The sequence below is a fragment of the Giraffa tippelskirchi genome, chromosome 5, assembly GCF_054371585.1.
Source record: "Giraffa tippelskirchi isolate mGirTip1 chromosome 5, T2T-mGirTip1v1.2.pri, whole genome shotgun sequence".
In the NCBI taxonomy this organism is placed as follows: domain Eukaryota; kingdom Metazoa; phylum Chordata; class Mammalia; order Artiodactyla; family Giraffidae; genus Giraffa; species Giraffa tippelskirchi.
Window position 1 is genome coordinate 191,478,634 of NC_137279.1, and position 24,753 is coordinate 191,503,386.

The 24,753-nt window shown below is 49.6% G+C and overlaps 1 long non-coding RNA gene across 1 annotated transcript; it reads left to right on the forward strand.

Annotated features, from left to right (window-relative positions):
* Positions 1-937: 937 nt before the first annotated feature.
* Positions 938-22,904, forward strand: LOC145506481 (uncharacterized). The gene is made up of 2 exons (XR_014053962.1): positions 938-1,067; positions 20,936-22,904. It is a non-coding gene; the product is annotated as an uncharacterized LOC145506481 (long non-coding RNA).
* Positions 22,905-24,753: the final 1,849 nt, after the last annotated feature.

Genomic DNA, 24,753 nt, shown 5'->3' on the forward strand with positions numbered 1-24,753 from the left:
CATGCACTCAGCATCACAAGGCTCTTTTATAACAAATATCGTACTTTTGTTTATGTATCTATTCGGCTGCCCTGGGTCTTAGTTGCAGCCTGCAGGATCTTTAGTTGCCACATGTGAACGCTTAGTCATGGCAAGTGGGGTCTAGTTCCCCAACCAGGGATTGAACCTGGGCTCCCTGCATTGGGAGCCTGGAGTCTTAGCCTCTGGACCACCAGAGAAGTCCCCATCACAAGATTCTTATATCCTCTGGTGCTGTCTTCATGGGGAAACATGTAATTGCCTACTTAACACCCACAAGGTGAGGCTCTTCACAGGCTGGTAAAAGGGAGACAGAGACTGGATGTAAGGATGTGAACGGGCCAGTGGGCACCTGCTCAGATGGGGCTGTTCCAGGGAAAGTTGGTTTCTGTTCCTGGACAGACTCTTCATGTCCCCGTTTGTCGGCACACCGATTCCAAAACACCAGGGGCGGAGCATGTGGCCCCCACCCCCAGGCAGGTCGAGACAAATAGGAGGACTGGGCTGTGTTTTGCATCAAAAGCTATTTTCTGTCTTCATCACCCTCTCCTTCCCTTGCGTCACCTGCTCCCAGCCGGACCAAGCGGGTTAGCATTAATTCCAGTTTCTTCCACCTTTTGTTGCTCCTCTGTAGCTTAAAAATCCGATAAGCTGGGGGAAAAAGTGAATCACCCCAAACCCTGCCTATGGCTTCCACTCTGCTGTAAACCAGCGAGGCCACCTTGGGTGTCGCCCGCCTTTCCTGAGCCTCGGTTTCCTACCTGCCAGTAGAGGCCTGGGCCCCGGGGCAGCCCATCACAGGGGCAGTCACTTTGGGCATCAGCTGTGGGGAAGGGAACACAGGGCAGCGTTTGAAATATCTGCTGACCTGAGACCCCTGACCTTTAAGCTCCGTTTTCTGTGCTCACCCTAATTGCAGCATTCTCGTGCCTTTGGATTTAAATGTACCCACGATTTAAACCTAAGTGAGTCCGCCTGTGCAGAGGACGTGAGACAATGGTAAGATGTCGCTGGCGGAGATGCAGGGAGAAACTCTACATGGTTAGCAGGTGAGCACGAAGCGGGGATGACCCTGCAAGGCCTGGGCACGGTCCGGGCAAGGGCAGGGATGCTCAAGGGCACCTCGTGGGGTGCATCTGCTTGCAGCTCATGACTTGCCGGTAGAGTGTAGACGAGATGAGGGAGGAGGGAGCTGGGGCGGTGTGGGGGCCTGAGCCAAAGTGGGCGCCAGCTGTCACCTTGCTGGGCCAGGGTCTGGGGCCCCAGGCCCACCCAAGATAAGGTTCAGTTGCGGGGGCTTCCTGGCTTTTCTGGGCCACGTCACCAGCCAAGGGGAGTGTAGTCCATTGAGTTGGTGGTGAGGCCGCTGCTGGGGAGGGTGAGCTGCAACCTGATGGTCTCAGGCAGTGATGGACACACAGGTGTGACACTGGCCTCACAGCTGTGAGCTGATTCCACCTGCTGCTTTTCTGCTTTTTTAGCAAGTGGCTGTGAGAAAATTTAACATGGCAGTTCAGTTCAGTCGCTCAGTCGTGCCCGACTCTTTGCGACCCCATGGACTGCAGCACGCCAGGCCTCCCTGTCCCTCACCAACTCTCAGAGCTTGCTCAAACTCATGTCCATCGAGTCAGAGATGCCATCCAACCATCTCACCCTCTATTGTACATCTATGCCACCGTTAAAACAGTGAACAGGTGGCATTCATTTTAATAATGTAGTTTACTTAACTCTTTTAAAATATTATTTCAATCTGTAATAAGTACGCAAATTATCAGTGAGACATTGCACACCCCTTTTGGTGCCGAGTATTTGACACCCACAGTGTGTGTGAGACCCTCCCAGCGCCCTCTAGTGGCCTTGTGTGGCCAGTGGCCACTGTCCTGGACGCTGCAGCTGCGAGAGGCGAGACAGGGTCGGGGCCAGGGGCCTGCTCTGTGGGTGGCTTATGAGAGGGTCAGGGCTCCATGAAGGGAGGGGTGTCTTCCTCTGGGAGGAATGGGTAGAGGTGAGTGGAAGTGAGTAGGGGGGCACCTGCCTCTGTCTGGAGGACTCCTCCAGATCTGGACACTACAGGGACACACTTCCTAAACTGTGTCCCCTGGAGGAGGAAACCGCAACCCACTCCAGTACTCTTGCCTGGAAAATTCTATGGACAGAGGAGCCTGGTGAGCTACACTCCACGGGGTTGCAAAGAGTCAGACACGACTGAGCGACTGAGCGACTGAGCGACTTAGCGCGTGCTCAGACTCTGCGGAGACTGGCAGGACTCAGAGCCCGCAGCTCCACGGGAGGCCCTCCCCGTCAAGCTGGGCTCCTCATGGGGCTCTGGTGCCTTCTCTGTGGCTCTCTGGTCTGCGGGTCCTGGGAGGACCTGCGTGGAGCCGAGCAGGGGCTGGTCAGGTGCTGGTTATGCAGGTGGATTCGGGCTGAAGGCCCAGTTCTGGGACAGAAGTGCCCCCTCTGTGTGACTCCCACCACCACTACCCCCTGCCAGGCCACGGATGTCGGGACATCTGCTCTGACTGTCCAGATACGATAATTATGTCATAATCGTGTCAAAAACTGCTCTTTTTCTAGCAAATCCTGAGAGCAGACCCGTGATAAATGTGGCAGCCTTTGTAATCTCACGTTCATCTTTGAGCATCAGTTATCTGTTTATTGAGAAGCCATATCTTGACAACCTGGTTCACCTGCAAACCTTACTTGTGAGCAGTTTCTTTTCTCAAAGCTTCGTCTTCCTGCGGTGCAGTCAGGATCCCAGCGAGGACTGGAGGTCACAGCCTGACTGGGCGGCTGCGTGGCCAGGACCCCCTGGGAGGGGACTTGAGGGCAGGAGGGCGCCCCAGACCCTGTGGGCCTCGCGAGCTCCAGGAACCAAGGAGGGGGGCCTTGCTGTCCTTCCTGGAGGTAGACGCTCCCAAGCCCAGGCCCACCTCAGGGGGCGGGGGTCAGCGCATCTGGGGTGGGCAGAGGCTGGGGCTGGAGGCCTAGCGTGGAGAGGTGGGAGCTGCCTGTGGAGGCCCCCGGGGCTAGGTGAATGGGCTGTTTGTGCCTTAGGAACACCCCAGTATCTCAGGAATGTGGCCCTGCCCACAGCAGGGAAAGAACCAAGCTGAGAGCCGAGAAATCCTAATAAAACACCACTCCCGGGAAACCACTTAAATGAATCACTGCTAAGGTAATAATAACCCTTTTGGCAAATGCATTTTCTCTGCCCCAAGCCAACACATATTCAGCCCCACAAAGGACCCTGTGATGGGTGGTGGGGCAGCCCCCGCCAAGGGGACATTCTCGCGGCTCTTAAATTTGGTTCCTTTCACAGGGCTGGGCCCAACCAGGAATTTAGAGGACTCTGCTGCTTAATGAAATGTTCCGGGGCTGTATTTATTTAACAGATACATGCATTTACTGGGCTCCTAGACAGAGCAAAATAAGCTTTTAAAAATATCTTTATATTGATCTCATATATAGTTTTTTTCATTTAAAGTGATTCTGGGGGCTAAGAGAACGGAAAATACCCTGAAGAAGGCTGGCAGCCTGAGGGTATTGAATGAGCCATTGATCATTTTTTTCCCTGTTAAACTCAGCCCCAGGCGATGTGGTTACAACTGGCCAGTGGAAAGGCTGAGGGTGAACAAAGTCAGTTCACCTCTTCTGCACTTGGGCCAGCTCAGGCTGGGGCGGGAGGGGGGGCTGGGATGGGGCCGCTCCCCCTCCAGCTGAGACTCACTGCTCTGCTGCAGGGGGACCTCCCTGCAGGCGGTTCTGGTGACCCAGGTTCTGGTGACATTCTCTCCCGACTCAGATCGGTCTGGGTCACCTGGAGGACCTCACTCTGCTCAAGCCTCAGTTTCCTTATGTTTAAAATTAGGGGGAAGGGCTGTCTAAGCCAGCAAGCCTGAAGCCCCTGACTGCCATGAGCCCCTCCCACGCCCGCCCTGGACAGCACCACGTGTCCGTCGGAAACGTCACGGTCACCGAGGACAGACGCGGCTTCAGGGGCGGCCCGCAGGCTGCCGCTCTGCTGTGCAGGAGGCGAACCCTGTCCGCCATCAGGACAGCCGGGGGTCCGCCGGTTCACTCACACAGTCACTTCTGTGGCTCCCTTTCCATCCGCTCGGTGCTGTGGGGGCAAAGGTCACGCATGACTCCCAGCCCCAGGTTGTCTGTTAAGCTGGAGTGACTGGAGTTCAGGCGGAGATAGGTGACGGACGAAGATTCTTGTGAGTAAAGCAGGCGGTTATAGGGAGGGCAAGAATCTCCTGGGCATTTATTAGAAGAAAGAAAATAATGACAGTCCTTTATTTACTCAACAAGTACTTATTGCTGGCCTACGACAGGCAGTCCGGTCTGGGCTTTGTAAGAAGCAGGAGTGTGGGTTAGGTGTGGACTGTGTGCGCCGCGAGCGTTCGTGTGTGCGTCTGTGCGTGAGCGCACGCACACCCACGTCCTGTGCCGGGGCTGCAGACAAGGAGCTGGTTGCTTTCCCAGGAACATGCGTGGATTCTCACTCAGTTTTTCACCACTTCTTACACCGAGTGGCATTTATCCACTGCTGCCTAAAAACAAGAGCAGGTGACCAAACTCCTCAACTACAACATGAAACACTTCTCCAGTGGCTCAGTGGTAAAGAATCCGCCCGCAGTGCAGGAGACAAGGGTTCGACCCCTGAGTTGGGAAGATCCCCTGGAGGAGGAAATGGCAACCCACTCCAGTATTCTTCCTTGGGAAATCCCGTGAACAGAGGAGCCTGGCAGGCTACCGTCCCAAAGAGTCGCAAAGAGTTGGACATGACTGAGTGAGCAACACACACACACGTGTATGTGAGTATATCCTCAGGTGGGGGTGTAGACTGATGGGACAGCATGACATTAGCCTTAACAATGGAGAAGGCAGTGGCGCCCCACTCCAGTACTGTTGCCTGGAAAACTCCACGGACGGGGGAGCCTGGTGGGCTGCAGACCATGGGGTCGCTGAGTCGGAAATGACTGAGCAACTTCCCTTTCCCTTTTCACTTTCATACACTGGAGAAAGAAATGGCAGCCCACTCCAGTGTTCTTGCCTGGAGAATCCCAGGGACAGGGGAGCCTGCTGGGCTGCTGTCTATGGGGTCGCACAGAGTCAGACACGACTGAAGCGACTTAGCAGCAGCAGCAGCAGCCTTAACAATACGTGCGCGTCTATATAGTGTGTGTAAATCTAGCTACATATACATAAGTACACACATGCTGTAATTTTTCCGACAGTATTTGCATTGATTGCTCATTGTAGAAAATTTGGTGAACACAGAATATATGAAGAAGGAAGTATAAACCCAGTTACCCACCTTGCTGAGAAACACTGTGAATAGTTTATGTATTTTCTTCCAGGCTTTCGTGGCATGCACACTCATGTAATTGTGTCCTGGGGGGGCCTGTGTCCAGGTCCATGTGTGTCCAGATGCTGGCACTTGTCCCCAAGCTCCGAGGGCCTGGGGTGCCTGCAATGTTGGATGCTCTCCCAGGGAGATCTGCGAGTTGCCAGTGATGCAGGAGCCCATTGGTTGTTCTCACACAGTCCATGGGCTGTCGAGGCCACTTAAGGCCTTTGTCCCTGGGCCTGGCACCCTTTGTTACAGAACGAACCTTGCCCGCCATGTAGCAAAGTCAACTTACTGACACTGGGTTGTGTGAAGAAAGTACAGCGTTTATTTGCAGGGCAACAAGCAAGGAGAATGGACAGCTCATGCTCGAAAGTCCCAACCCCCTCACTGATTTTCTGGGAAGGGGTTTTAAAGGCAACATTTGGGATGAGGGCTGCAGCTCATGGACCCTTCTTCTGATTGGCTGGTGGTGAGGTAACAGAGTGGTGTTTTGGGATTTTTGACCAACAGTCTTCTGCTTCTAGCCAGTCTGGGGTCTGCATGCTTGTGGTGAGTGTGTGGTCACCACCCCCCACCTGGGCGGGTGTCCCAGTTTCTGCAGAACCACTCACAGACACACATCAGATTGTCATGCCCATTCCACGCGGAGGACCTCGGGCTCTGATTGCTGTTTAAGCGGTCATTACTTTTCTTGCTTAACTGCTTTCTCTCTGTTTCCCCACCCCCTCACTTCGCTAATTAGTAACTGCTTGAGTCTGCTCTTTGGAACCCAGGGAAGACCTATGGGATTACAGCCTTCTGCAAACAAGAAATGTGGGACACAGAGGTGTTTTTGTACTTGGGAAGGCCCCGCAGTGTCCCTCTTTGTTTCAATCCCCACTTTTCCCTGATTCTCCTCAGTCTTGAGGGGGAAGGGTTAGGATAAGAAAGGGAATGAAGTTTTGGATAGAGAGGTTCATAAACCTGGCAAGGGAACTTTGGTTTCTGGGGAACTTGCTTCCACCTTTGCCTTGGTGTCCTTGGCTTGGTTCCTCCCCGCTCTGTGGCCTCCTTTTTCAACATGCTGGTTGGCAGCAGGGCCTCTTCTGGACCCGATGTCCCTGCCCCTGACAGAGGTGTATTTTCTCTACAACCAGTGTGGACCCCGGGTCACTGAGCTTGGCCAGCTGTATAATTTGCAGGCCTCAGTGCCAGGTGAAAACACAGGGTCCCTTGTTCAAGAAGTAGGAAAAATAAAAAAAGCTTTTCCTGTGGTTTCTCTCTTGACCTGTCACAGTGTGTTTTTATTGCAAGTGCAGACCCTCACAGGAACCCCGGGCCCACCCTGCGACTTGGCACCTGCCCCCAGCCCTCCCGGCAGGTCCCTGGGCTGGGGAGCCATGAACTCATTTGTCCCACTGGACTTCATCCACCAAACACAAGTCCAAGGGGAAATGGTGACGTGTCAGGACGGTGATAGCGGAGCACTAACCGCCACAGGCAGGGCGCCCTTCCAAGCGCGGGGTGCCCTGTGACTTCGTGGCCACACCCCCAGGGAGCTGCCCAGGTGGCTGAAGAGGGACAAAGCCCAGAAGGACTCTGACCGTAGGAATGGTGCCTGGCTGCGCCGGAAGGTTGGCATGGGCTCAGGCCTGGGACCTGGGGCGGCGGGTTGGACTGCCCAGGCCCCCCGAGGCAAAGGGTTGTCACTGGCCTGAGGCCAGGCCCTGCTCTTTCCTGACACCAGAGCAAAAGCAATTTCTGTAAAACGTGTGGGTTTACCGGCTAATCGTGCTCCTCTGCTCTCTGTCCTTTCAATACTTCTTTTAAAAAACCCCCTTTAGCACAAGTGTAGGTGGGGTTATGGAAGGAAGGCAGGGAGAGGTTTGGGGTGTCTCACCTCATCTGTAGACAGTTCCCTCACCGAAACTGTCGCAAATCGTTAGCACTGGGTTCAAACAACTTATGTGACAGGTGAGCCCTCCTGTAACTGCTGTGTTTAAAAGGCCCAAGAGAGGGCTGCCCCAGGGGCACCCAGCTGGGCCCCGACTGCACATTCATCACAAAACTGTTTAAAAGAAACTGCCTCGGGGCCACCTCGCTCCTGGGGGAAGCGGATGGAGCAAATACAGAGGGATATCCAGATAGGAAACACCTGTCCCCGCCCGGAGCTGGCCAGCCATTGTTGTATATATCTGTGTTTTCCTTTCAGTTCATTCAAACTCAATATCGAGGTGAAATTAAGTACATCATCGACCTAAAGCTACCAAACCAAATACATAAATGGTGGGATTTAAGAGCCGTGCTGCCGCGGGGCCGGGTCTGGCCTGTGGCCAGTCTGGGCTCGTGTACAATGGGGCAGTGTGTGTTTTTGGGCCCGCCAGCTCGGCCAGACCGCAGGCACCCCGGGTGGCCCGGCCGGGATCGCGTCCGTGGAAGGTGGGGGTGAGGGAGCCGGGGGCGGGGGGCTGCGGGGGGCTCTAACCTGCAATCGGGAGCCCCCAAGCTGGCTGTCGTCAGGGGGCCTCGGGGCCAACGGTGTGGGGAGCAGGGCGCCGGACCCGCAGGGGGAAGGTGTGGAAATCTGACACAATCGCCAATGTTTTACCTTCTAAATCACCTGGGTCTCTGCAGTTGAAATGCATCCTGAACTTCCCACCCCACATGTCTCAGGCGGGTGTACCCCGGGCGACTTCTCACTTTCCAAACTCACAAGTCGTAATTCTTTCTCCGGGGGCAACCGGTCACAGGCTGAGGTTTGGGCTCGCTGTTGAGACGCTGTGAAAATCCTGGAAGTGTCCCGGGACCCTCCCCTCCCCTGCTCTCCGCAGGGAGCGGACCGATCCCCAGCGGCCTTTCTAGAGCCGGTCCTGTCGGGTTGGGTTTTTCCAGAGCCACTTCTGGTTGCAGAGGGGCTCCTGTCACTCATGTGTGACCCATGGCCCTCCTTCAACCCAGCCGGTTGGCCTGTCACCTGTGCCCTCCTGAGTACGGTGGCATCCTGTCCGAGCTGGGCAGACCCAGTCCCAAGCACTTTGTCAGCTGTCCACGAGGCCTGGATGCCCCACTGGAGGCAGGACTGGACACGGGACCCCGCACCCAGTGCCTGCGGGCTGGGTGGCTTCTGGTCTCAGGGTCCCCATGGGCGCTGGTCCCGTCCAGTCTCTCTCCTGTCTCTTCTCTGTTCTCAGCCTCTCCTCCAAGTCCATGCCAACCGCAGAAAGGCTACTTCCAGGAGAGGTGCATTCGTGTCCTGGGCCCCTGGAAAAATCGTACTAATTATGGATTGATCACGGCCCATTCTGTACTGGCTCTTGAGCGTTGGGTTCTCCCACCCTCTCCTGGACCCAGGTCCAGACTAACGACCCACGTGGTTTCCATCTTCCCTGCAGATCCCTGACCACTGACCTGGAGGGGACGTCTCTCCCAGACTCCTCCTGCCACCATGGTTATCAGTGACTCTGTTGGTCTGCTTTCCAGCCCCTGAGCTTGGCAGGCGCTGTGCCCCTGTCTCCGGGGGAACTGGGACGGTTAAAACCCTTCTTCCAATGGCCTAAGCCTCTGCATGTCATCACTTGTTCTCCGTGATAAATTAAGACCTGGACACAATGCACAAATGACCACAAGTGTCGTGGGCTTAAAAACAACACAGATTTATTCTCCATACAGTTCTGGAGGGGGGGAGTTCAGAGTGAATGCTTCCTGGGGCCCTGAGGGGAAGACATGCCTCCTTGCCTTTCGCAGCCTCTAGAGGCTCACGACCCCTTCCTCCCGCCCACCTGGCCTCCCATTTCTGTTTGTGCTAAGTCGTTTCAGCTGTGTCCGACTCTCTGTGACCCCATGGACTGCAGCCCGCCAGGCTCCTCTGTCCGTGGGACTCTCCAGGTAAGAATAGTGGAGTGGCTGCCATGCGCTCCTCCAGGGATCGTCCCGACCCAGGGATTGAACCCGCGTCTCCTATGTCTCCTGCACTGGCAGGTGGGTTCTTTACCACGAGCGCCACCTGCCTCTCACTTAGGTTGTCACATTTGCACCCACCAGACTGCGGTTGGCTGAATAACGGCCCCCAGAGATATCCCCAGCCTAACCCTCGGATCCCATGAAGGTGACCTTCCGCAAGAGGGTCTTTGCAGCACGATTAGGTTCAGGATCTTGGGTTGGGGAGTGTCCTGCTTTATCTGGGATGCAGGGGCCTTTGGAAGGGGAAAGGCAGGGAGATGGTTCTCGATGGAGGCACACAGCCCTGGCGATACCTTGATTTTAGCTCCATGAGTCTGATTGTGAATTTCTGAGCTTCAGACTGTAAGATAATCAATTTGTGTTATTCAGAACTGCTAAATGTGAGGTACTTTGTTCAGCAGAAATAGAAAATTAATACAGGTGCTCCTGGAATATAGGGGAGGCAGCTTAGTTAAAAAGGGTGAGGGAGGAGGGGACTTGGCTTGAAGCTGTCTATACTGAGCGAATGAACTGTTTTCACCTGGAATTGAGGTCCACTCAGGATTAACACAGCTTCGGCATGTGTGCGTGAGATGAAGACTCGAGACTGATGTCTCACCCCCACACCCCACCCCCATCTCCTGGACTTTAGCTGAAGAGTCTCCATCTCTGCTTTGGCTTGAGCTTGATATTTTCCTAGGTTAAAACAACCTTATTTCTATAAACGTTTAGTTGTTCTGTCCATCAGTTACAGGTGCAGGGAATTGAAAGAGTCGACACAGCCCCTCACCGGCCCTCTCCTGCAGTTCCTCACCTTTGCGGCCAGTTCTGCTGGTGTCGGCCTGGGTAACACTGAGTAACATGATGATGTGGGTGCTTCCCGATTTTTCAGATCTGTCGACTCTCCCATGTAGGGTTCTGGCTCTTTTGGGCCTTCACTTACATCCTGTCCCCCCTACACAGACACACAGATGGACACATACACACACACACAGACACACACACGGACACACACATGAGCACACACATAGACCCACACACTTATACATACACAGACACACGCACAGTTACACACACACACACAGATGCACACACGGACACGCACACTTACACACAGATGCACACACGCGCACACCTCTGGTTCTCCCCCTTTCTAATATGGTTGGCATCATTTGGCTAAGATGAGTGACCCATGCTTACTATTCACAGCTAAGCCATGAAGAGCAGTAAGTTTAATTCCTCTTGTTTTCTTTTGGGTTACCGATTGCCTTTTTTAAATGTATTTTACCAGTTGGCACAGGCTCAAACTCTCTCTCCCAGTGGTATAAACGCTGTTTCTCAGTTTCGTCTTCTTGGAGAAGGCTCCCTCCCTCGTTACACCTGCGGCTGCGCCCTCTAGGCGTCCGTGGAGTGGATGGTTTGCTTCTCGGCCAACTCGGCTCCTGGCTCCCGGAAGACTCGGCAGACTTGGCTCCTGGGTCTGCCACGCTGGTCCTTCTTGTCCGTCCCTTGCTGCTGCTGTTGCCTCTGCTGGTTCTCTCCGCCTTTGTGGATTTACGCCGTCAAAACACACTCTCTGCCCTCCACGCTGGGCCTCTGGAGGGGGTGGGTGCCGCGCCTCTGTCCTTTGTTGTCATGACATCTTTGATGGGGGCTCTTCCCTGCCTCTCTGACGGGTGAGCGTCCCCTGCCGCGTGTCCACTGACAGCAGCAATGGCAGCCGTCCGTCCTGTACCGACTGCCGTACGGGGCCAGGCTCTGCCTTCACTTCATGCAGCCTCCCCGGAAGGTGGGGCCTCGGCCCCCAATGTTTAGATAAGAAGAAGGGGGCCTAGGCTGGACTTCAGGTCCCCCAGCTGCTGAGTGGGCAGAGCTGGGCGCTGGACCGCTGCCCTCTGCCTCTGACCGTGGACTCCTTCCTTAATTCTAGCTGAGCTGAGTGTGTTTGCACTGTGCTGCCCGGAGTGTCACTTGCTGGGATGGTGGGGGCGTGGCAGTGCCCACCTGACGGATTAGAGAGGACTCCCGATGAGGGGAGGGCAGAGGGCTGTGTCCACTGTCTACCCCTGGCCACTCCGTGTGGGGGTCAGCTCAGAGGACCCTGGAAGCTGCCCCCACTTCACTGTCTTCTTTGTGTGTTTTCTTAATTTTTTCCAGTGGGAACTCTAGATACCTTAAAAATAAAATAAGTGTATCTTCTCACCGTTTGGATACCATATCCTTGGTAGAGTATTAAAAAAAGCCCTCCAAACTATGGCTTTCACATACACGGCAGAGAAGACTGATTTTAAAAGGCGAGTCTGTGTTTTTGTGCTGTGTGCACTTATGCAAACAAACTGAGCAGCCTTGGCAAACCCGGGTGCACTTTTGTTCTGTATTTATGTCTAGGACTGACGGTTTTGTGGGAAAGCTACATTTTTATGATCCTGAAGTACCTATTTCTTTCCCCCGTGTACAGTGTAATTGCGTCTTATTTATTGCACTGGGTGTTAGCACTCATAGTTCATTAAGAAATCCTCTCCAGGGCTTGTTGGGGCTGATGCGTGGAAAGAGGTAGAGTTAACATCCAGACATGACGGCGGGGACAAGAGGTGACTCCACGTTCTGGGGACGCGCCAACACCCGAGTCCCACAGGCCCCGTCCAGACAGGCCTCGCCTCGGAGCCTCTGGACCCCAAGACTCTCAGGACTCATTTCTCAGCTTGAAGAGCAAGGTGGAGCTCAGAGCTGTTTCTTTTCTGGCGTTGACTCTGCAGCAGCCGTACGAGGGCCTCCCGGGCAGCGTGAGGCTCAGCCAGGCCCAGGGGAGGGAAGGCTACCGGCCACCCTCGAAAGTGGCAATACCTGAAGGGAGCGAGCTGGCTCTGCCCTGGGGTAGGAGACCCACGAGGGGTCAGCTCCACACTCGACCTAATGCCTTCAAGGGCCCTGGCAGGGAGCAGGGACATTCGGTGCTGTTCACCACCGGCTCTCCCAGAAAGTGAGCAGGACCCCCACTCCAGGGGCAGGTGTCAGGTCTGGCTCGGTGTGGCTCTTGTTTCAGGAGCAGGAGATCCTGGCGGGGAGATGCTGTAGGTCAGGCAGGGTGTGGGCGGATTCCAGGTTCTCTTCATCTGGAGAAAGACCTCTGGTGGCATAGATGTTAGTGGGGGCTTGGTAAGCACTCTCCCCTGGAGCTGGGGAGGCTTGGGTTGGCAGAGGGTGCTCTTGCCCAGGCCCCTGTGAGGGCAGCACTGATGACCCCGCGAGAGCATGGTAGGCCCTGGTCCCTGGGAACTTCTGAACTTGGAGGACACCTTGGCCAGCTCTGGGGTCAGCTTCTGTGCTTTTCTGGCAATGCTGGGCACAGGGTAGTGAGGGAGGGGCAGCTGGCCTCCAGAGCTCCACCAGGACGTCCCCGTCACTGTCTTGGAGAAGGTCTCCTTGTCTGGGTTGGTGGCCACCCTCTATCTGGTGTCAGGGCAGCTGCTTTGGGTAACCGTGAGCGAGCTGTGGTGTGTGGGACTTCACCCTGTCCGCGGCCCCAGCTCCACTGCTGCGCACACCATACTGTGCTCTGCACAGATGGCCTCACAGGCACCACCGTAATGCCTGGAACAGGAGAGCAGAGCTCTGGAAAAATGTCTCTTCTGAGCATCGTTCAGTTGAGGGTCTTCAGAGGAGATCATCCTGCCTTAATCCAATGACAAGTGTCCTTAGAAGACACAGAAGAGGGGAGAAGTAGACTCACAGAGATGGTGACATGGGACTGGAAAGATGTGGCCACAACCCAGGAGCACCGGTGACCACCAGCACGCAAGGAGGGACTCTCCCCCTGTCCACCTGAACCCCTGGAGGCAGCATGGCTGAAGTCCCTGTTTCCTGGCAGGTCTCACACTTTTCCAAAGAGAAATTAGAAAACCCAGAGTGTAATCATTGGGGTCACAGGAAAAATCTAATGAGAAATGGGGGTAGCCTCCAAGAGCAAAAGCCAGCCCCCGGTTGACAGCCAGCCAGGACATGAATAGATAGAAAGTATCCAGATTGGAGAGGAAGAAGTAAAACTATCTACATACAGATGGTGTGATATAAGGCACATCAAAGAATTTGTGGCCATTTCAATCCATCCGGTTGGCCCTGGCTGGAACCTCTACCACAAAGTATTGAAGACAAGTAAGAGCAGCTGTTCCTGATTTTAGGGAAAAAGCATTCAGTCTTTAACCATCAAGTATAAATTTAGCTGTGGGCTTTTTGTAGATGCCTACGGTTGGAGAAGCTCTCTTTGTTCCTCATTTGCTGAGTGTTCTTATTACAAAAGGATGTTGGATTTTGTCAGTTGGTTTTTCTGCATCTGTGGTGATGATCATGTGATTCTTGCTTTTTATACTATTGATATGATGTATTATAGAAATTGATTTTGAGATGTTGAACCAACCTTGAATTCCTGGGACGAATCCCATTTCATCATGGTGTATAATTCCTTTATATGTTTCTAGATTTGGTTTACTATTATTTTATTGATGATTTTTATGTATGTATTCATATGAGATATTAGTGGTTTTCTTTTCTTGTGATAGCTTTCAACTTTGGTATCAGAAAAACAATGGCCTTATAGAATGAGTTAGTAAGTGTTCTCTCCTCTTCTGTTTTTTGGAATAGTTTCTAAAGAATTGGTATTAATTCTTCTTTTAATGTTTGGTAGAATTCACCAGTAGAAGCCATCAGAGCCTGGGCTTGTCTTTGTGGACAGTTCTTTGATTACACTTTGATTTCTTCACTTGCTAAAGATCTATTCAGATTATCTTTCTATTTGAGTCAGTTTTGGTAGTTTGTGTCTTTCTAGGAATATGTCTACTTCACCTAAGTTATATAATTGATTGGCACATAATCTGTATATGTATATATATATATACACCATAGTTCCTGGCCTACAATAGTTCTTTTATACATTTTATTTCTGCAGGGTCAATAGAAATGTCTCCTCTTTCATTTTTTAAAAATAAATTTTTATCGGCATATAGTTGCTTTACGATGTTGTGTTAGCTTTTTGCTGTACAACAAAGTGAGTCAGTTGTATGTATATGTACACTCCTTCCTTTTAAGATTTTCTTCCCATTTATGTCGCTCCAGAGCATTGAGAAGAGTTCCCTGAGGTGCGCTGTAGGTTTCCATTAGTTATCTGCTTTATACATAGGAGTGTGTTCTTCTTTCATTTCTGATTCTAGCAATCTGAGCCTTCTTTCTCCTTCTCTCTTATTTTTAAAAAGTTAATTTATCTAAAGGTTTGTCAATATTGACAATATTGCTAATATTTTCAAAGAACCAGCTTTTGATTTCACTGATTTTTCTCTATTGTTTTTCTATTCTCCATTTCACTAACTTCTAATCTCATTATTTCTTCACTTTTGCTTGCTTTAGGTCTAATTTGTATCTTATGGTGGAAGGTTATTGATTTGAGGTTTTTCTTCTCTTTTTTAAATTAAGGTATAATTGACATGTAATGCTGTATTAGTTTTGGTGTACAACACTATGAGTTGATATATATTTATGTTGTAAAATGATTACAACAATAAGTTTTGTTAACATTTATCACCATAAAGTTTCATTTTTTTCCCTTTGTGGTGAGACTTTTAAGATTTACTCTCTTAGCAACTTTCAAATGTACAATACAGTACTATTAGCTATTATTTCCGTGCTGTACATTACATCCCCAGGACCTGTTATAACTAGGAGTCTGTGCTTTCTGACCCTCTCCACCCATTTTCCCATCCCCTACCCTCTTCCTCTGCTCACCACTAGAGATCTTTCTTCTCAACATAGGTATTTACAGCTATACATTTCCCTCTGGGCACTGCTTTTGCTGCAACCTAAAGGTTTCCATAGGTTGTGTCATTGTTTTCATTCATATCAAAGTATAATTTCCCTTGTGATTTCTTCATTGACCAATTAGTTATTTGGGAATGTGTTGTTTATTTTCTTCAGTGTGTTTTCTTTACTGTATGCAGTATGAAGTTGCAGCCTTTCCTGATTTTGGAGTGACTTTTTTTCCTTTAAAAGATTAGTATGGCGGATTAAAAATGCCCATAAATTTTTTGAGATTTCTCCTATCAAGAGGTGAGGTCTTTGGCTCCCCTTCCCCTCAGTCTGGACAGGCTCTGTGACTGTTTTGGCCAACAAGATACAGGAGAAATGAGGCTACATGACTTAAGGCCAAAAGGCCAGGTTGGAAGCAACTTTGCAGCATTTGCTTGGGAATCTTGGAATGCTTGCTTGGGAGGGGGTCAGGGTAGATAGCCACTATGTAAGAAACCCAGCTACTCTGAGACTGCCATACTATGAGGATGCTCAGCTAGCCGTGTGGAGGAGCTTCCTGAGGGGGTGCTGACCATCCCTGTGTTAGTTTGTTCAGGCTGCCATTACAAAATACTGCAGAATACTGGGGAGCTCAAACAATAGAAATTTGTTTTCTTCCTAGGGAAACTAGTTCTAGAGCCTGGAAATCTGGGATCAGGGTTTTGGCCTGGTCAGTTTCTGGTGAGAGCTCTCTTTCTGGCTTGTAGATGACCCCCTTCTCACTGTGTCCTCACGTGGCAGAGAGAGAGAGGGCAAGCTCTTTCTTGTCTATTCTTGGAAGGAAATGAATTCTATCCAATTGGGGCCTCACCCTTATGACCTTAGTTAACTTTAGCTACTTCCTTAGAGGTCCCATCTCCAAATACAGCCACACAGGGGGCTAGGGCTTCAATATAAGAATTCCGGGGAGACCCAGACATTTAGTCCATAGCAAGTACTCAGCTGCTCCCGCCATCCCATCCTAGGTTCCAAGCAGGTGATAAAAGAAGTCATCTTGATAGTTGCAGCACCAGAAGATGCTCTGGTTGAGCCACCCCTGCCCTCTCCTGCTATCTGAGGCATAGTGGCAAGGCTGTGGATGTTGTACAGCACGGATGTGCTTTCTTCATTGTGTCTGCCCTGATTCCTGACGTGCAGAACTGTGGACAAAACAAAATGACTTTACTCTCCCTAGTTTTGGCGTGATTTACTGCACAGCAAATGGAAATGAGAACAGTGAATTTGTCACATTTATATTTATTTTTATTATAATGATCAATTCCCCTTAATGGATCACATCCTTGGCATGGCAAAGAGGCTGGCATAACTCAGTGAAGCTATGAGCCATGCCATGCAAGGCCACCCAAGATGGACGGGTCGTAGTGAAGAGCTCTGACAAAACATGGTCCACTGGAGGAGGGAAGGGCAAAGCCCGCCAGTGTTCTTGCTGCAAGGACCCCATAGATAGTATGAAAGGGCAAAAAGATACGAGACCGGAGGTCGAGCCCCCCTGGCTGGAAGGTGTCCAGTACGCTCCTGGGGAGGAGCAGGGGGCAGTTACTAATAGTTCCAGAAAGAATGGAGCAGCTGGGCCAAAACAGAAATGACACTCATCTGTGGGTGTGTCTGGTGGTGCAAGTAAAGTCTGATGCTGTAAAAAACAATATTGCATAGGAACCTGGAATGTTAGGTCCACGAATCAAGGTAAATCTATATTTTGGCCCAGAAGAGCCATGTGTCACACCTGCTCAAAGCCTATTGGTCAGAGCCAATCCTGTGACCCTGCAAGGGTGTGGGGCAGTGTGGGGAGCAGGTTGAAAATTTATGAATGCTAGTTCCTGCCGTGAACTCTATCCTAGTACATTGAACATCAGATGAAATGGATGATTTTGAGGGATGTATAAATTAGCAGAATTGATCCAAGAAGTAAGAGATGGCAAGAGTAAACATTGACATCTTAGGAATCAGTGAACTAAAATGGATGGAAATGGGCAAATTTAATTCAGATGACTATTATATTTACTAGCATGGGCAAGAATCCCTTAGAAGAAATGGAATAGCCCTCATAGTCAACAAGAGTCCAAAATACAGTTCTTGGGTGCGATCTCAAAAATGAAAGAATGATTTCGGTTCATTTCCAAGGCAAACCATTCAACACCACAGTAACCCAAGTCTATGTCCCAACCACTGATACTGAAGTAGTTGAAGTCAACTGGTTCTATGAAGACCTAAAGACCTTCCAGAACTAACACCAAAAAAGATGTCTTTTTCATCATAGGTGACTGGAATGCAAAAGCAGGAAGTCAAGAGATACCTGGAGTAACAGGCAAGTTTGGCCTTGGAGTACAAAATGAAGCAGGGCAAAGGCTAACAGAGTTTTGTCAAGAGAACACACTGGTCACAGCAAACACCCTTTTCCAACAAAAAGCAATGACTCTACACGTGGATATCACCAGATAGTCTATACTGAAATCAGATTGATTATATTCTTTGTAGTCGAAGATGGAGAAGCTCTATATAGTCAGCAAAAACAAGACCTGGAGATGGCTGTGGCTCAGATCATGAGCTCCTTATTGCAAAATTCAGGCTTAAATTAAAGTTGGGAAAACCACTAGACCATTCAGATATGATCTAAATCAAATCCCTTATGATTATAGAATAGAGGTAATGAATAGATTCAAGGGATTACATCTGATAGACAGAGTACCTGAAGAACTATGGATGGAGGTGCCTATATTGTACAGGAGGCAGTTACCAAAACCATCCCAATGAAAAAGAAATGCAAGGAGGCAAAGTGGTTTTCTGAGGAGACTTTACAAATAGCTGAGAAAAGAAGAGAACTGAAAGGCAAGAGGGAAAGATATACCCAACAGAATACAGAATTTCAGAGAATAGCCAGGAGAGATAAGAAGGTATTCCTCAATGAACAATGCAAAGAAATAGAAGAAAACAATAGAATGGGAAAGACTAGAGATCTCTTCAAGAAAATTAGAGATATGAGGGGAATATTATGCAAGGATGGGCATAATAAAGGACAGAAATGGTGAAGACTTAACAGAAGCAGAAGAGATTAAGAAGTGGCAAGATTACACAGAAGAACTATACAAAAAAGGTCATAATACTTGGATAATCCCAATGATGTGGTCACTCACATAGAGCCAGACATCCTGGAGTGTGAAGTCAAGTGGGCCTTAGGAAGCATTGCTGCAAACAAAGCTAGTGGAGGGGATAGAATTCCAGCTGAGCTATTTCAAATCCTAAAAGGTGATGCTGTTAAAAGTGCTGCACTCATTATGTCAGCAAATTTGGAAAACTCAGCAGTGGCCACAGGATTGGAAAAGATCAGTTTTCATTCCAATCGCAAAGAAGAGCAGTGCCAAAGAATGTTCAAACTACTGCACACTTGTGCTCATTTCTCATGCTAGTAAGGTGATGCTCAAAATCCTTCAAGCCAGGCTTCAGCAGTACATGAACCGAGAACTTCCAGATGTACAAGCTCAGTTTAGAAAAGGCAGAGGAACCAGAGATCAGATTGCCAACATCTGCTGGATCACAGAAAAAGCAAGAGAATTCCAGAAAAACATCTACTTCTGCTTTAATTGACTATGCCAAAGCCTTTGACTGTGTGGATCACAGCAAACTGTGGAAAATTCTTAAAGAGATTATCAGACCACTTTTCCTGTCTCCTGAAAAACCTGTATGCAAGTCAAGAAGCAACAGTTAGAACCTTACATGGAACAACTGACTGGTTCAAAATTGGTAAAGGAATATGACAAGGCTGTATCTTGTCACCCTGCTTATTTAACTGATATGCAGAGTACATCATGTGAAATGCTGGGCTGGATGAATCACAAGTTGGAATCAAAATTGCCAGGTGAAATGTCAGCAACTTCAGATATGCAGATGATAACACTCTAATGGCGGAAAGCGAAGAGGAACTGAATAACTTGATGATGGTGAAAGAGGAGAGTGAAAAAGCTAGTTTAATAGTCAACATTCAAAAAATGAAAATCATGGCATCTGGCCCCAGTCCTTCATGGCAAATAGAAGGGGAAAAAGTGGAAACAGTGACAGACTTTATTTTCTTGTGCTCCAAAATCACTGCAGACAGTGACTGCAGCCATGAAATTAAAAGATGCTTGCTCTTTGGAAGAAAAGCTATTACAAAACTAGACAGTGTATTAAGAAGCAAAGACATCACTTTGCTGACAAAGGTCCACATAGTCGGAGCTATGATTTTTCCAGTAGTCATGTATGGATGTGAGAGTTGGACCATAATGAAAGCTGAGGACCGAAGAATTGATGCTTTCAAATTGTGGTGCTGGAGAAGACTCTTGAGAGTCCCTTGGACTACAAGGAGATCAATCCAGTCAATCCTAAAGGAAATCAATGCTGAATAGTCTTTGGAAGGACTGATGATGAAGCTGAAGCTCCAATACTTTGGCCACCTGATGTGAAGAGGTGACTCACTGGAAAAGACCCTGATGCTGGGAAAGATTGAGGGCAGGAGGAGAAGGGGGCAGCAGAGGATGAGATGGTTGTACAGCATCATGGACTCAATGATGGACATGAACTTAAGCAAATTCCAGGAAATAGGAAGCCTGGTGTGGTGCAGTCCATGGGGTTGCAAAGAGTCATACATGACTTAGCAGTTCAACAACAACATAATTATCAATTAATTTAGGGCTAAGTTTTCTTACCTGTAAAATGAAAATAATACTTAAGGCTTAAATAAGATGATATATGTACAGCTCCTACTTAGCACGGGATACATATCTCTGTCTGTCTATCTATCTATCTATCTAATATATGCGTGCTATATTAGTTGTGTCTGACTTTTTTCGACCCCATGGACCGTAGCCCGCCAGGTTCCTCCATCCATGAAATTCTCAAGACATGAATACTGAAGTGGGTTGCCATGTCCTCCTCAGGGGATCTTCCTGACTCAGGGATTGAACTCATATCTCTTACGTTTCCTGTGTTGGCAGGTGGGTTCTTCACCACTAGCACCACCAAAAGATAGCTTGACTAAAGGTAACTCAGTTCAGTTCAGTTGCTCAGTTGTGTCCGACTCTGCGACCCCATGGACTGCAGCACGCCAGGCTTCCCGGTCGATCACCAACTCCTGGAGCTTACTCAAACTCATGTCCATTGAGTCGGTGATACCATCCAACCACCTCATCCTCTGTCATCCCCTTCTTCTCCCGCCTTCAATCTTTCCTGGCATCAAGGTCTTTTCCAATGAATTAGTTCTTTGCATCAGGTGGCCAAAGATAACTAGATGCATATATTTTTGTGTATATTCTTTCATTTGCTTGAGAAAGTTGGCAGTTTTTCTCTGAACTTTGATTTCTTGTGGCGAGTGTTTTGAATCATTCTCTTCATCTGCTTTCTTACCTACTATATTTTGATGTTATGATTTAAAGTTCTTTCTTAAGTGAAGGTGCTGTATTTCTTGTTTACTCATCTTGGAGGGGAGTTTCATATGGGTTTTCCATTAGCCCCAAGTCAATGAGAGCAGAAGTTTTTGTCCTATACGCCTGTGTTTGCTGCCCTCCCTCCCCCGCCCCCCGCTCCCTGCTCCAGCCCCCTGCCCACCCGCCCTGAGATTTGCATGGAGTCCTCTCTACACATCACCAGCTGGTTTCCTCCAGATCATCCATCGTGAGGTTGTGGCTTTTCCTGATTTCAGGATCCTTGATCATTTTATTTACTTTTGATGGTAGTGGTTAAGAGAGAGGGCGTTTGGGGGTGTGATTTATGTAGGAATGTGTGGTGTTATGATAAATGTGCATTATATGCCATTTTCTTTCTGTTACCATTCAGGATGGAGCAAAACCCAGCCTCAGCCCTGGAATTTGTCAAAGTTGATGAATAGAAAATCTCCTTGGTCCATTCACAGGGCAGCCACGTCTGTTAGCTCAAATAACACCAATTCCCTCACATCAAAGCTCTTGCTTCACTAAAATGTCCATCCGGCTTTTGAGTGGGAGACTCATCAGGAAAGAATTCCCATCTTGTCGGAGGTTCAGGAAGGACTGACATGAAGCAATAGACTTTCTTTGGAATCCTACAGGGTTTCAATGGTTTTCACGGAATCGCATAACCTCTTAGGCTCGACAGGCTTCAGTGGGACATCGAGTGTCCATGGCTCATCCTGGATGGGTCATGTTTAGCCTCCTCTGTAAAAGCACCAAGCCTGCAGAAGCTCCTGCGAATCTGCAGGGGTCACGTCAGTCCCTGGAGAGGGGGGCGGGCGGGGAGCGGGCAGGAAACTCGCTTTAATTAGACTCGAGCTTTCCATCCGACACAGAACTGCATCTGATTTTCACCCCGTTGGCTTCCACCTCCCAAGGCAAACAGAGGGTCCGAGCGCTTGATGTTTAAACACATTTCACACACACGTCGATTTATTTACTTGCACAGACACGCACTCACACGCATGCAGACCCACCCGTTCCCGGCCTCGCCATGTGTGGGGCAGGTTGGCCTCCTTCCCCACCCTCTCTGCGGGCCCAAGCAGAGCTGGGTCATCTCTCTGTTTGTTTTTACACGGAGGGATTCATCAATTAAACGTCCAGCTTGGAGATCCGGCCTATCGGGGCTGCTCGCGCAAAGCCAGCTCCTCACTTTAATCTCCACCCTCAGCACCAATTAGCTGCCCTTCCATCAACAGTATTTGGACAAGGATTCTTGTCCAGAAGAGCAGCCTCTCTTACCCAGAGGGAGCCAAGGAAAAGCAGGGGTGTTCTCATCGTCCTTCAGGGGTCTCCACTGGCTCTGGGGTTGCATCTGCTCTCTGAGGAGCCCCATCCTGACCCCCCACCGAGGGAGGTTGTACCAGCCACAGCTGTGGGTGACTTCAGAGGTTCTTGTTCACTTTCCAGGGCTGCACCCAGGGGGGTGTCTGCTGAAAACTGGGCCTCTTCCCGGGGCTGTGTACATACCCACACATGTGTGTGCACTTGCGTGCGTGTGCGTGCGCGCGCACACACACACACACACACACACACACACACAACTTCTGGACTATGGGGCAGTGCCTGGTTCAGTCTGATATTAAGGCCCAGAAAGCAAGACCCAGGTGTATAAACAAGTCCCTGGTGACCAGCGATGCGGCTGGACTGGAAGCCGCTCCCCAGCCCGTCTCCGCTCCTACACCGGAGCCTGCCCTCCCCATCCTTGCCCAGGTGCCCCCTCTTATCCTGAAGAGGTATTTACTTCTCCCATTTCAAGAGGTCTGGCTTGGCACATAGTGAAAACTGGTTTGGTCCTTGGAGAAGGGTCATGGGAAGGCTCGGCCCAAGTCAAGTTTGACTTGTCCCTGGAGCCCTCACAGAGCTCCCACCCACCTGTATCCCTGTCCCTGGGGGCTTGACCACTGGCAACTGCAGTCCCTGGAGGTAAGCCAGGCTCTGGGGACTGCTTTCCCCCATCCCTGCACTTCCCATGTCCCAGGAGAAGGATGTTTTTCTAGGAGGTTACTTAGTGAGCATGTTATTGATACACTGCATGAAAAAGGCAGGTCACAAGATAAATCTTACACTTTGGCTGGTAAATATGTATATGTTTATTATATATAATATAGAAAAAACACAAGAATGAAAATGCTAAGCAATTATCTCTAAGTGGTGAGATTTACAAGGAATAGTTTTCCTTTTGGGGGCTTATCTCTTATTTCTAAACTTTTGACTATGAAAATGTATTAACTTCATAATTAAAATGTTATTAAAAAATAAAATGGAATGGTGGAAGAAACTGTTTGGTCTGAAATAAAAAGGACTTGGAGACACAATGATTGTATCTAACTAATGTCACATGAAAGAGAGATGTTGACATTTTTTGCTGATGAGGATGGGGGTGCTGATTTACAACTGAAACAAACAGACAAAATGGCAAAGAACTTACCATCAGCAAAATTGTCTGTAAATAGGTTGAACTAACTCAAGATGGTGCTACGTTCTCTGCCACAGAAAGACCTCTGTATGGGGTGGGGTGGTGGCAGGACTTCCAGTATAGGATTGACAATGGTGATGATGAAGATGGTGAAGTTTATGATAATAATGGTGGTGATGATGGTGGTAATAATGAGTGATGATGATGATGGTGATAGTAATGATGGTGATGATAATGGTGATGATGGTGATGGTAGTGATGGTGACGATGATGGTGGTGATGGTGAAGATGACAATGGTGACGATGGTGATGATGGTGATGATAACGGTGATGATGGTGATGGTGGTGATGGTGACGATGATGGTGATGGTGGTGATGGTGGTGATGGTGATGATAGTGATGCTGGTGATGATGATGGTGGTGATGAATGTACAAGAGATGTTAAGAATGTCGTGAATTCGGAAAGCGGATGGATGAGTGGTGAGCATCAGTGGAGGGGAGAGCATCAGTTTAAGTTTCCACCAGGTGAGGATCAGGTCCAATGAAGCAGCTGGTGATGATGGTGATGATGATGATGGTGATGGTGATGAGGGCGATGGTGATGATGGTGACAACAATGATGATGGTGATGATGGTGATGATGTTGATGATAGTGATGGTGATGGTGATGGTGATGGTGATGATGGTGATGATGGCGATGATGGTGATGATGATGATGGTGATGGTGATGATGGTGATGATGGTGATGATGGTGATGGTGATGATGGTGATGGTGGTGATGGTGGTGATGGTGATGATGATGGTAATGATGGTGATGGTGATGATGGTGAAAACGATGATGATGGTGATGATGGTGATGATGGTGATGGTGATGATGGTGATGGTGATGGTGATGATGGTGATGGTGGTGATGGTGGTGATGGTGATGATGGTGATGATGATGGTGATGGTGATGGTGATGATGGTGATGGTGATGATGGTGATGGTGGTGATGGTGATGATGGTGATGATGATGGTGATGATGGTGATGGTGATGATGGTGAAAACGATGATGATGGTGATGATGGTGGTGATGATGATGATGATGGTGGTGGTGGTGATGGTGATTGTGGTATGGTGATTATGAGGGTTAGGATGATATAATCTTTTATGTTCATGTTATGCTGACAATGGGCTTTCCTGGTGGCTCAGTGGTGAAGAATTTGCCTGCCATTGCAGGAGATGCAGGTTTGATTCCTGGGTTGGGAAATCCCATGGAGAAGGAAATGGCAATCTGCTCCAGTATTGCTGCCTGGGAAATCCATGGAAAGAGGAGCCTGGCAGGCTAGTCCATGGGGTCGCAAAAGAGTCAGACACGACTGAGTGACTAAACATCAAGAACATGGTGACAATACAACACTCCTTGTCATCCCCAGCTGATACTTGCCTGACCCTCTGGGGAGGCACTCAGGCACTATACCCATCACCCAGCAGAGTAAATGAGGCCAAGAGAAGACGTTGCTGCTGACTCAGAGGAAGAGCAGGAAGCTGACCCAGACCTCTCACCCCCAGCACAGTGCCCTGCCCCCTTTCATCTGAAAGCGGTGGCTCCTTGTGCAAACCAAAGATTCTGGAAGGAAAGGTATGTGCCATGGACCCCACCGCATAGGCCTGCACTTCCATGGGCTCAGAGAAATGTGGCCACAGCCTGGGCCCCAGGACCAGAACAGCGTGGATGGGGAGCAGGTTTGCAGGGACTCAGGTGGAAA